The sequence below is a fragment of the Musca vetustissima genome, unplaced genomic scaffold, assembly GCF_032173495.1.
Source record: "Musca vetustissima isolate MV318-11 ecotype Yass unplaced genomic scaffold, APGP_CSIRO_Mvet_v1 utg18946, whole genome shotgun sequence".
NCBI classification, from domain to species: domain Eukaryota; kingdom Metazoa; phylum Arthropoda; class Insecta; order Diptera; family Muscidae; genus Musca; species Musca vetustissima.
Genome location: NW_026878225.1, coordinates 73,476 through 88,170, shown reverse-complemented (window position 1 = coordinate 88,170; position 14,695 = coordinate 73,476).

The window sequence follows — 14,695 nt, the reverse complement described above, 5'->3', positions numbered from 1 at the left end:
GTTTGCAACGCTGAGAAATATTGGTCTTCGGCCTACCTTTAAGTATACCGATCATCATATCTTGATTAGCTGACACTTTACAGGCCACAGTTATGGCAGGTTCGGACATAAGAATACCCTATTGTTTTTGGTAAAAATTCGTCAATATTTATGGCAAAAACTTTTTTGTTGTTTGGTCGCTCTAGATTATGACCCGAACACCGTGGTATAAGCATGGTCCTTTTCATGACCATTGATCAATATTTAGCGGGACAAATGGACTAAAACTTTTGTGTGATGGCAAATTTTGCATTCTATGGAGTATATATTTAGGTTAGCAGTATATCGTTGGCTGGATTGATTCCAATTGCACGGATGTATGTACTCGGTTTAGGGAGTTATACTTAAATATTTACAGGGATCTACCTATTCTCATAATGTTCAGTATACATGCTGACGGAAATGTCGCTCTGATCGTTTTAAAATTTTACATGAAGTTTCGGTTATAGGCAACGACGTCTATAATTTTCGGCTACTAAGGGGATGAAATCGACCGAAAACGTTATCTTTGGTTTCCTTCGTCGCCCTTGAGCCCACAATTATAAACCGAACATCTGCACAACTAATTATAACCCAGACTTTTGTGTGAAAAAATAACAAAATTTGAATCTTATGGGGTAAATGTTCTCTTCGAGCTAAGTTTAATCAAAAATATAATTCGGAAATGTTGCGGGGGTAAGTAAGATGAATTTGTCCCTTTTTTGCAGTTTCGTAATCAGCGTCCCCGAAACATCTATATATGATATTTATTTATTTATTTCATACCCTCTGCTTTAATTATAGGCAAAAAATGGGATTTCTGGTGGGGTCAACCAAAAGTACTAGGCTTGTCTTATAGATATTTGGAATGTACGTGAACAATAACATACATAAAGAATCATTAGAAAGGTTTACAGAAAAGTATCCAATCAAGTGGTTTTAATTAACTGTTAGAGGTTCTTGAAGTATAAAATACCTCCTCACAGGCTATTTTCGTTATAGTACATTCAAGAAATTTCAAGAGATATATGGAATTTCAATATCTTTTGTTGGGTACTTAATGAATTTAAAGTTAATATTTTATATCTATTAGTGTACTTACCTTCCATATACGTTTCATGCAGCTTCTGAAAATATGTATATAACAAATTTCAAATAATTATTTGATTTCATGTATTTATAGTCAGTAAAAGGTATTGGTGGGTCATGCATTTTTATGTTACCGAAATTAGTTCCCTTAAAAGTTCTAGTATAAATCCACATTATTTTGAACTCAATTTGAATATGTCCATAATAACCTCGAGATTTAGCTATTTTACTACAAAAATTCCTTTTATTCAATATAGACAAAAACACCAACATAATGCTGCTGTCCTTGTACAACATATCCTCAACATCACACACACACACACATTCAAACTAACATACATATTTTTTATTTTGTAATTCCATTACTGGTCACATGTATTTATTACACTAGCAATTTTTTTTCTATTTTCCAGATGACCTAAACCTTTGCTGTGTAGTTCTATCCAGACATGGAAACAACACCTACATACACATATGACGATTCCGAACTCGAAATTCGCAAATCATTACACTTCTGTTCGGATAGAAATTGAAATCTAAATAAAAAAGTTTTTACGATGAATTTCAGCTTTCAGCACATGACATTCAGTGAAAGCGAGATAGAGTAACAACAACAAAATCAATAGAATGACCAGTAAACGACAAAACAGAAAATTGCTGAAGTCAGGATGATGAGAAAAAAAAAAACGAAAATCAGCAAAATAGGAAATATGTCAAAAACGTGATGGTTATCATGGAGACGAACTGATTGTACACTCCAAAGAATCTAAAAGCAATAATTTGACCATTACCACGCCTATTGTTAGGCCTTGAAAAATATTCTTTTATAAATCCACGCCCGTTGTTGCACCTTGTAGTTACCCCTCGAAAAAAATATGTTTAAACCAGTGAGCCGAGCAGCGAAGTCGGACGGGGCCAACTATACGATACCCTACGCAACTACCACGGAATTCCATCATTCTGTGGACGTTTACTTCGAGCCTGGGCAATATTTCGTGGTATTTGCACTCTTTTGACTAATTAGAGATCAACAGCACCTCTTTTTTACACTGACATATTTTCCAAATATTCCCAATATTCAGTACAGCCCTGCTAATTACTTATCCAGATTCCCTTAACCTTGGGTTGTGTTGTGATGTTCGGCTTGTGGCCTATAAATCGTCTCGAAAGTACAAAAAAATATGTTTTCGGCCCACTTCATCCCAATTTTTTATGTGATCATCACCGAAAATTATAGGCGTTGTCCTTGTCCTCATGGAAAATTTCAAAGCGATCAGCGTTATATATACGCCATAGACTACAAATTTTGTCATTTTCACACAACAGCCAGGGTCCATTTGACCCGCTAAATATTGACCGATCTTTATCAAAACAGTAACGCTTATTAGTTCACCCATAAGAACTATAAAAAATGGGTTGAGACGTCGGAAAACCCAACCTACTATGAAAAAAACAAAGAAAAAGAAAACCAATTGCTATAATCCGTATAAAAGCGAAATTCTTCTACATCAGTCTTATTTGCGCCCATGCTCCGACCGAAGATAAAGATGAACAGACCAAAGACATATTTTACGTGGGCCTAGAAACAGCATATGACCGTTGCCCTGGCCATGACATTAAAATTCTGCTAGGAGATTTAAATGCAAATATTGGAAGGAAAAATATCTTTGGCCACACTGTCGGAAAATTCAGCCTCCATGAAGAAACATCCGACAACGGCATGAGGTTTATTGATTTCGCATCAGCAAAAAACATGGTAGTTAGCAGCACCAGATTCAAGCATCTCGATATACACAATGCCACTTGGATTTCTCCCGATCGAACGACGAGAAATCAAATCGATCATGTTGTGATAGACGGAAGGCATTCATCCAGTGTTTAAGACGTCCGATCGATTTGGGGAGCGAATATCGATTCGGACCATTACCTTGTGGCAGCCAAGGTACGCACCCTGCAACACGTAATGCGATAGAGAACTATCGGTAGAAAAGGAGAGAGGAGAAACGTATTTTCAGAAAAAAGAAGAAAGTGCAAGAAAAAAGGTGAGCGTGAGCAAATCGCGATGTACAGGAGTCAGAATGAAGTCCGAAAATTCTACCAACGGGTAAAACACCAAACCGAAGGCTTTGGTGTAGGCGCATCCTCCTGTAGAGATAAAGAAGGAATCCTGGTGACAGATACATACAGCGTGCTGAGGATCTGGAAGGAGCATTTTGAAAAATTTCTGGCATCAAATATTAGCAGTGAAGAGGATACACCAGATCCAATAATAGATGACGGTATAGAGTGTATACTACCGGCTGAAGAATAACAAAGCAGCAGGCGCCGATGGGTTACAATCCGAACTATTCAAGGAGCATGTACCAGCTGATTAGTACAATTTGGCTAGAAGAATGCTTGCCCAATGATTGGAACCTCAGCATCCTGTGTCCCGTGGGTCGAACACTGAGAGCGGTAACAGCCACCTTTGAACAAACTGAGAAGGAGTCTGCCAAAGTGGGTCTGGAAGTAACCGGCGAGAAGACCAAGCTGATGGTAACAACGCGCAAGACGTCCAGTAGACTCCGACCAACTGTGGAACTTGAGAATACAGCTTCAAGGTAGTCAAAGATTTTATATACCTTGGTACCGCCATAAATAAAACGAATGACATCAGTTTTGAAATTCGGAGAAAGATAGTGATGCCCAACCGATGCTAGAATGGTCTGAGCTCTTGGAGTGTTTGAGAGAAAAATTCTCCGAAAATATATGGGCCGATTTGCGTTGACCGTGATTATCGACGTCGAATGAACCACGAGTTGTACCAGATATTCTCGGACATTGACATTGTTAGACGTATTGAGCTGCAGCGACTACGTTGGCTAGGTCATGTTGTGACAATGGAAGATGCCCCAGCCCAGAAGGCATATAAAAGCGAACCAGCTGATGGTTCACGCAGAAGGGGAAGGCCAAGAATACGATGGAAAGATCAGGTCGAAGACAAAATTGCCGAAAATGGTCTTTCAAATTGGAAAAACTACGCAAAAGACCGACGCGACTGGAAATCTTTTCTAAGCTCGGCTTATTAAACAAAAGTTCTGCCGCATGCCAGATAAGTAAGTAAGTAATGCTTATTCCTTGGCCCGATCCCCTTCTCCATGTAAAATTTCGATGTTCGGTCCATAATTGCGGTCTTTGGAGCGACCGATAAAAATTAAGTATTTGGCCCATTTTATCCCCTAAATATTAACCGAATTTTACCAAAAACAATAGGGGTCTTCATTGGGCAGAACCCATCCTACTTGCAAAATTTCGTGAAGATTGGTCCATAACTGTGGCCTGTATCGTGTTTACAAATTATAATGGCAAAAGCCAAAATCAAACTTATGCTAACAGAAAAATGAAAACAACTGTGAAGCAACTCCCATTCCGTTGACATGACGTTGTTGGAGTAACCAAACAAATGGACAAAGACATTGACATAATGCAAAAAAAACCCTCCCTGCCTCCATGGAGGATGACGATCAAGAGTTAACTTTACCAATAAACAACGTTAAGGAAAAATGCGAAACTGCAGAAAGACGAAGGATATAAAATTCTCTAAAAAAATATCCCATTCACAAAAAGGGAAAGGAAATGCAACAGCAAAAAAAAAAAAAAATGAAACGAAACGAAACACTTTTACAATTTTGGTGACTTTTCAGTTCTATTATTAGTTCTTCTTCATGTTGAATGGGAGTTCCCTGCCCGCTCTCCCCTTTAAGAAGTGACCAAGCAGTAAAACAAAACTAACCAATCCATGGTAATTTTATAAATGAAGCAATCTTGACAAATGTACTGCTTGATTTGTACATTTTTTGTTTGCTGGTTAATGCATTTTTTGTGGCAGAAGTCAAACAAAATGTCTTGAAAAAATGGGTCAGCAGCTATTGGTTATTAATTAACATCTTCATTGCAACTTCGGGGTTGTTTATTTTAATTTATTTTTTTGGACCCTTGAAAAAATATTCTTTAAAAAATCCACGCCTCTTGTGGACCCTTGAAAAAATATTCTTTAAAAAATCCACGCCTCTTGTGGACCCTTGAAAAAATATTCTTTAATAAATCCACGCCTCTTGTGGACCCTTGAAAAAATATTCTTTAATAAATCCACGCCTCTTGTGGACCCTTGAAAAAATATTCTTTAATAAATCCACGCCTCTTGTGGACCCTTGAAAAAATATTCTTTAATAAATCCACGCCTCTTGTGGACCCTTGAAAAAATATTCTTTAATAAATCCACGCCTCTTGTGGACCCTTGAAAAAATATTCTTTAATAAATCCACGCCTCTTGTGGACCCTTGAAAAAATATTCTTTAAAAAATCCACGCCTCTTGTGGACCCTTGAAAAAATATTCTTTAAATAATCCACGCCTCTTGTGGACCCTTGAAAAAATATTCTTTAATAAATCCACGCCTCTTGTGGACCCTTGAAAAAATATTCTTTAATAAATCCACGCCTCTTGTGGACCCTTGAAAAAATATTCTTTAATAAATCCACGCCTCTTGTGGACCCTTGAAAAAATATTCTTTAAATAATCCACGCCTCTTGTGGACCCTTGAAAAAATATTCCCATAAAAAAATATTCTTTCAATAATCCACGCCTCTTGTGGACCCTTGAAAAAATATTCTTTAATAAATCCACGCCTCTTGTGGACCCTTGAAAATTCCTGTAAATTCCTAACTTGTGATTTGTGATCCCTTTGATCCTTCAAAAGAAGCTTTGCCAAAACATAAAGCTTTCTTTGAACTTTTGTCATTTTATAAAATTTTCTTTATCGAATTGATGCTTCAGAAGTTCCACCACTACTTTATCAAGCATATAATGTGCGGTTGTTACTGTGTCACACCAAACTAGTTTGGCCATAATCGATAGAGCATTTGTGTGTGAGTGTGTACGTGGTGTGTTTGTGTGTGGGTGAAGCGCTCGGTATGAAGCCATATCCAGCTGATTGTTTGCATTGACAATGGCTTTCGAAAGATATCGAAAGGTTGGCATAATAGAATTTCAGTTGTTCATTCATTCGGATAAGTGCTGATTCGCTTTTCATCGTTTGTTTGCTTTGCTGAATGGTTGGCAGGCTGGCTGGTTGGCCAACTGGCTGGTTGTTTGGTTGGCTTACTAGCTTGGCTGGTTGGCTTTTCAATGAATGTGTAGTCTCCTTTGGGTTATACCACTGTTTATCGAATTGAGTTACCGATCGATCGTTTGCTTCGAAAAAAATATATTTTCTTTGTTTGGCCAAATAACACAAAAAAAGTGAGGAGCATCAAACGCATCTTTAACTTTGTCTTTCTTACTTCTTTTGTAGTTGCGTGTGTATGTGAGTGACAAGGTTGCAACAGCAGCAGTATCAGCCAACTTCTGCCACTTTTTCATTTTGGTTGGTTGGCTGGCTGGGTGACTACACAACCACATGCATGTGTCATTTGGTGAACGTCATTCGGTTGTTAATGCCATTGGCAGTCGGTGGTAGTGCAAAAGTCAAAGCAAAATGGAAGAGCGATGTGGACCATAACCAGAAAAAAAAACTTTTTGGTGTCTTGGCTCTGGGTTTTGGTTGAAAAGAAATGCAAAAAAAGAAGAGGAGCATTACGAAAAAAAACCTCCAACCAAAAATGGATCCAACTGTTTTGTCGTCTGTCTAAGATTGTAACAAAAATTGAATAAAATCACGGATGAATTCTTCTTCTTTGCTGAACGACTATTCCAGCTGCTGTTTGATGGCAGCTGTTGTCGTCTTACTGCCAGTATTCGTAGGGCTTAATTTTTTGCTGATTTTCTAACTGTTAAACAATTTCAATCAATACAGCGATGAATGAAGAAACTTTTGCTACAACTCAGCTCAGTTATTTTCCCATTCCTACACAGCACAGCTCAGTTGGTCCAACAAAGTAATCGAGACGACAATGTTCGAAGGCATTTAATGTCAGTAAGTCATGGAAAAACAACTAAGAAGTTCCGAACATTGAAAAGTCAAATATAATTGTGTTAAATTTTTAAAGGATCAATGGTGGCATGATTTTGATTAATAGGAAATTGAAATAATTTTTAAAACTCTTTAAATAATCCAGGCCCCTTGTGGACCCTTGAAAAAATATTCTTTAATAAATCCACGCCTCTTGTGGACCCTTGAAAAAATATTCTTTAATAAATCCACGCCTCTTTTTTGACCCTTGAAAAAATATTCTTTAATAAATCCACGCCTCTTGTGGACCCTTGAAAAAATATTCTTTAAATAATACAAGCCTCTTGTGGACCTCTTTTAGGCTTTAAAAAATATTCTTTAAATAATCCAAGCCTCTTGTGGACCTCTTTTAGGCTTTAAAAAATATTCTTTAAATAATCGAAACCTGTTGTGGACCTCTTTTAGGCTTAAAAAAATATTAGTTAAATAATCGAAGCCTCTTGTGGACCTCTTTCAGGCTTTAAAAAATATTATTTTATAAATCCGCACCTCTTTCAGGCCTTGAGAAAATATTATTTTATAAATCCGACCTCTTTCAGGCCTTTGAAAAATATTCTTTAAATAATCCACGCCTCTTGTGGACCTTTAATATTTTTATTTAATTGTTCCACGCCTCTTTTGGACCTTGATAAAATATTCTTTAATAAATCCACGCCAAGTGGTTCGAAGAAATAATCTTTACAAAATCCCCTCCGTGTGTTTGTGGTTTGAAAAAATATTCTTTAAAAAATCCACGCCTCTTTTGGACCCTTAAAAAATTTCCTTTAAGTAATCCATGCCTCTTGTGGACCCTTAAAAAATGTCCTTTAAGTAATCCATGCCTCTTGTGGACCCTTAAAAAATGTCTTTAAATAATCCACGCCTCTTGTGGACCCCAAAATATATTGTTTTTAAAATCCACGCCTCTTGTGGACCTTTGAAAAAATATTCTTTAAATAATCCACGCCTCTTGTGGACCTTTGAAAAAATATTCTTTAAATAATCCACGCCTCTTGTGGACCTTTGAAAAAATATTCTTTAAATAATCCACGCCTCTTGTGGACCTTTGAAAAAATATTCTTTAAATAATCCACGCCTCTTGTGGACCTTTGAAAAAATATTCTTTAAATAATCCACGCCTCTTGTGGACCTTTGAAAAAATATTCTTTAAATAATCCACGCCTCTTGTGGACCTTTGAAAAAATATTCTTTAAATAATCCACGCCTCTTGTGGACCTTTGAAAAAATATTCTTTAAATAATCCACGCCTCTTGTGGACCTTTGAAAAAATATTCTTTAAATAATCCACGCCTCTTGTGGACCTTTGAAAAAATATTCTTTAAATAATCCACGCCTCTTGTGGACCTTTGAACAAATTTCCTTTAAATAATCCGCGCCTCTTTTGGACCCTTAAAAAAATTTCTTTAAATAATCCACGCCTCTTTTGGACCCTTAAAAAATTTCCTTTAAATAATCCACGCCTCGTTTGGGCCCTTAAAAAAATTTCCTTTAAATAATCCACGCCTCTTTTGGACCCTTAAAAAATTTCCTTTAAATAATCCACGCCTCTTTTGGACCCTTAAAAAATTTCTTTTAAATAATCCATGCCTCTTTTGGACCCTTAAAAAAAATTCCTTTAAATAATCCACGCCTTTTTTGGACCCTTAAAAAAAATTCCTTTAAATAATCCACGCCTCTTGTTTACCCTTGAAAAAATATTCTTTAAATACTCCACGCCTCTTTGAGGCCTTGAAAAAATATTCTTTAAATAATTTTCCTCCATCCCCTTTAATCAATTGTCAGCAATTGAATTTTTAGCCGAGAATCAAACGAATTTGACACCGGCAAATCATTTGAGTAAATTTTTCGAAAAAATGCAATTGCCAAGAATCAAATAGCAGTTTAACGGTTTCCAAAAAAGTTTAATACCATACAATAGCCGTCTGAAATTTCAACAACAGCAACAACTTAGCATAGGCATTCGATTTTATTTGGTGTTTTATTTTTGTTTTTTAATTAAATCAATTTAAATTTATTTTCAATCACGAAAAATATTTCATTAGTTTTGGGAAAGGTTACGAGATATGTTGCTAACAACCTCCTCCTTCCCCTCCCCCTCCTGCAGCTACTGCCTACACATATGCCTCATCCTTTTTTGTATGTTTTGGGAGCTAAACGACCACAACTAAAAGCTAAACTAAACAACAAGACTTCCTGCCGCACCGAAAACTGAATAAACTCTCAATATGGTTTTTGTTTTTGGTTTTTTGGCCAAAAATCAACATTGTTTTTAGGATGAGCCAACAACCATTTAATCTGACCGTTACTGTGCATCTATGTGTGAGTGAGTTGGTGTGTGTGTGTGCGAGCATGGCAAAAGAGTAATGGAATCTAAATAACGAACAAAAAGCGAATAGCACTCAATGGTTACCCCCATTTTCCGTAGGGACAACGGACTATTAACCTTAGCCAAAAAACCGATCGAATCGAGAAGAATATCCTAAACATCGTAACATACGCAATTCCATCGAAACCCCTTCTCAAGGGGGTTGGGGTGTGGGTGGCGTGATGTGGGGCCACTGATTTCAACAGTTGCAACATGCACAAACAATACCCCGGCTAAGCAGCGTAACTAGGGCCATAGTTGAGTGCATCCGAATTCTCAAAATAACAAAAACAAAAGCAACAGAAATAACAAAAACAACAACATCACCAGCACTACCGATTGGACGGATTGGATATGGACTTTTAAGCTTTGGAGAATGTTAAACATTTTTCTGGGGTTACTGTTGATGTTGTTACTGCGACTGACGTTGATGGCTATGAGTTATACGATACCCACTTGCACACGAACCATCGCCACTACCTCCGGTCATAGGACCACCAAAAGAAACAATCGATGTTGTTTCTTCACAATGGGAAAAGGGAATATCTATTAGACAAGGAACGAGAGGCAATTGCATGGTCTGGGAAATTTAAATGTGAAAATTGTCAAAAAGGAGGCGTTGATTTATTAAAGAATATTTTTTCAAGGGTCCAAAAGAGGCGTGGATTTATTAAAGAATATTTTTTCAAGGCTCCAAAAGAGGCGTGGATTTATTAAAGAATATTTTTTCAAGGCTCCAAAAGAGGCGTGGATTTATTAAAGAATATTTTTTCAAGGCTCCAAAAGAGGCGTGGATTTATTAAAGAATATTTTTTCAAGGCTCCAAAAGAGGCGTGGATTTATTAAGGAATATTTTTTCAAGGCTCCAAAAAGGCTTGGATTTATTAAAGAATATTTTTTCAAGGCTCCAAGGAGGCGTGGATTTATTAAAGAATATTTTTTCAAGGCTCCAAGGAGGCTTGGATTTATTAGAGAATATTTTTTCAAGGCTCCAAGGAGGCTTGGATTTATTAAAGAATATTTTTCAAGGGCCAACTGAGGCGTGGATTTATTAAAGAATATTTTTCAAGGGCCAACTGAGGCGTGGATTTATTAAGGAATATTTTTTCAAGGGTCAAAAAAGAGGCGTGGATTTATTAAAGAATATTTTTTCAAGGGTCCAAAATAGGCGTGGATTTTATATAGAATATTTTTTCAAGCGACCAAAAGAGGCGTGGATTTATTAAAGAATATTTTTTCAAGCGACCAGAAGTGGCGTGGATTTATTAAAGAATATGTTTTCAAGGCTTCAAAAGAGGCGTGGATTTATTAAAGAATATGTTTTCAAGGCTTCAAAAGAGGCGTGGATTTTTAAAGAATATGTTTTCAAGGCTTCAAAAGAGGCGTGGATTTATTAAAGAATATTTTTTCAAGCGACCAAAAGAGGCGTGGATTTATTAAATATTTTTAAAGCGACCAAAAGAGGCGTGGATTTATTAAAGAATATTTTTAAAGGGCCAACTGAGGCGTGGATTTATTAAAGAATATTTTTAGAGGGCCAAATGAGGCGTTGATTTTTTAAAGAATATTTTTTCAAGGGCCAACTGAGGCGTGGATTTTTTAAAGAATATTTTTTCAAGGGTCCAAAAGAGGTTTGGATTTATTAAGGATTTTTTTTTCAAGCGACCAAAAGAGGCGTGGATTTATTAAAGAATATGTTTTCAAGCGCCAAACCAGAGTGGATTTATACCCTAACAAATATTTTTCAAGGGTCCAAAAGAGGCGTGGATTTATTAAAGAATATTTTTTCAAGGGTCCAAAAGAGGCGTGGATTTATTAAAGAATATTTTTTCAAGCCTTCAAAAAAAGGCGTGGATTTATTAAAGAATATTTTTTTGGTAAAGATCGGTTAATATTTAGGGGATTCAAAAAAAAGGATTTTCGTGGATTTATTAAAGAATATTTTTAAAGGGCCAACTGAGGCGTGGATTGATTAAAGAATATTTTTTCAAGCCTTCAAAAAAATGCGTGGATTTATATTATATAGAATATTTTTTGACAAGCCTTCAAAAAAAGGCGTGGATTTATTAAAGAAGATTTTTTCAACGGGTCCAAAAAGAGGCGTGGATTTATTAAAGAAGATTTTTTCAACGGGTCCAAAAAGAGGCGTGGATTTATTAAAGAAGATTTTTTCAACGGGTCCAAAAAAAGGCGTGGATTTATTAAAGAATATTTTTTCAAGCCTTCAAAAAAAGGCGTGGATTTATTAAAGAATATTTTTTCAAGCCTTCAAAAAAAGGCGTGGATTTATTAAAGAATATTTTTTCAAGCCTTCAAAAAAAGGCGTGGATTTATTAAAGATTATTTCTTTTTGTTTTAAATTTCCATACGACCCTCTTTTGAAAATGCCACTGCTTTTAAATTAAATGCCAATATATCAAATATTGGAGAAGGCTGCCTCAAATGTTACCACTTAAAAAATACATACATTAAAAATAACAAAATATAATATAAATTCCTGGAACTTGATTTTCAGGTGAATGCCAATGATATTTATTTTTAATTCCAATATTGGTGCAACAACACCTATTTCGTTTAATTGAAAAAGTTTAACATTTTTGGAATTTATTCGCGTATTTTCAACAGAACTCCCCATTTAATCATTTGTAACAACAACAACTCGGTTTTGAAAAATGCTAATTATGTGGTCATTTCACATGTACGAACGCACATCAATAGAATTTCTCAATGTGTTATAGTTTGAATGAAGGCATCTGTTGTAGTCTTGGTACGTCGAAATTGTTTCATCACAGATTTTTGGGGCTACAGAAAAAAATAACGAAATGCCCAAAGGATTGTTAGCCGAGATTCTGTAGTGTTTTTAATGATACGCCAAACACTTCAGTGCTCCGGACACAATACCATGTGGCCGGTCATTGTCTTTCATTTAGTACGAGTCAGATGATCAACGAAGTGTGTATTTACCGATTCCCTTTAAGAATACCATGGATGAGGCAATGCCTCAGGCAGCCAGTCAATCTGTCGGTCAGTCAGTTAGTTGTGGCTTTGTCCAAAAATGACTCCTCCAGTTACCGATTGTCATGTGGCTTCAATCAAATCTTCCTCTGCCTGGCAGATTGAATGCGATTTCATTGAGCAAAAAAATGAAATGCAGGATTTTATGCCAACTGTTTGTCAATGACAAAAACAACAAAAATACCAACAAACGCTCTCACACACATGTACATCAACCAATATATATATATATATTACAAGAATTCCCACAATGTATGTAAACTGTACCTTAATTGTAAAATCGCAATATTAATACGCAAATAGTTTCCATATTTCTGGTCACATTTATTGGCCACACAAATTCAATTCGATGGGAGAAGCCGAATATTTAGGTCAGTGGAATTCTTTGGCGAATGGTGCTGAGTTAATATTTGTTTTTTTTTTTTTTTTGTGGAATTTTATTACTCAAGTAATGGAATTGTGAAATTTTTATGTTTGATTTTGTGTGAGCTAATTTAAATCGATCGATATTTTTAAATTGGAAAGCAATATCCATTCGATGGTGTATTTTTAATCAAATTGGGATTTAAGAGATGAGTACACACAATTGAAAGAATTAAACTGATAGCCTCTAGGAAAAATATTCGTTAAAAGCCCATGTCCCTAGTAGGCTTTGGAAAAATATTCTTAAAAATATCCACTCCTTTGGTTGTCTTTGGAAAAATATAAGAATAAAATTGATTGCCATGATAGTTTTTGAAGTAATATTTTTTAACAAGTCCACGCCTCTTTCATGACCTGAGAAAATATCCTTTACAAAATCTACGCCTTCATGTCCTGTAAAAAATATTCTTTATTTCTATGGATCCGTTTAATTTAAAATTGGTATCGTTTTAAAATACCATTCCATGGGGTATCTCAAACCGTTTTGATGATACAGAAACAAAAAAATGGGGTTTGGACCCCGATTTTATTGAAAAACTCCCTAAAAGTCGCCCTTGGGTTCGTTATGGTCCCTCACCAATCCTTACTAAAATGATAATCTACAATTTGCCCTTTCCAAAATGGTGCGATATGAGGCTATAAAAAAAGGAAATTCTTTCTACATGACGGAATGTCCTTTTAAATAGATTTTTTTAGGGTGGTCGGCCTTCGGCCTGTGTTTTAAGATTATCACCTATGGATAAATACCTACACCGGCTACGCGACAGAATCTCCTGTTAAATAATCACTGATCTTTATCAAATCCGGCATGCGTATTCTTTGGCCCGATCCCCTTCTCCATGTAAAATTTCGATTGTTCGGGCTATAATTGCAGACCCTGAAGTGACCAGAAAAAACGACAAATATTAAGTATTTAGTCCATTTCATCCCTTAAATATTAGGTCTTGCAAAAATAGTCTTTAAAAAATCCACGCTTTTGTTAGGTCTTGAAAAAATATTCTTTAAAAAACCCACGCTTCTGTTAGGTCTTGACAAAATATTCTTTAAAAAAAACACGCTTCTGTTAGGTCTTGAAAAAATATTCTTTAAAAAATCCACGCTTCTGTTAGGTCTGGAAAAAATATTCTTTAAAAGGAAAGGAAATATTCTTTAAGGAAAGTAGTAAAGTCGGACGGGGCCGACTATATGATACCCTTCACCACTTTGGGTCTATTCAACAGATGAATCCTAACAGACGTCGAATTTGTGAAGGACCATTAACATGAAAATGGATCCATAAACATGTCATTCTGCAACCTATACTAAATTTTTCATTTAGTCAGATATAGGGTTGCCTCTTGTAATGCACGCTGGGTTGAGCGGTAGGCAAAGTGGCGATTAATTCAAAAGATGAACTTTAAATTTAATAACCGTATTTGGTACCGGGTGAAAGAAGATAAAATTCTACATCACTAATTGCCAAAATAAAAGTTCTTAGTTATTTACTTTATTTGCAGTGTGTCTTCAAAGTTCAGTAATTATTATTATTTTTGCTCTCATTGGTTAAAAGTGGAAATTAAATCTGAACCGATTTCAAAACTTTTCACATGCTACTTAAATTTACTTAAAATCGGACGAAACTATATCTAGGAGCTATATCTAAATCTGAAACGATTCTTACAATACTTAAAACACGGTACGATCTACTAAATTCAGTACATTGTGCAAAATGTTGTAGCAACCGGCCTAGATCTGAAAACGATATTTTTTCGTTTTATGCGAGCTTTTTCTAAATTTGGACCGATATCATTCTGGACC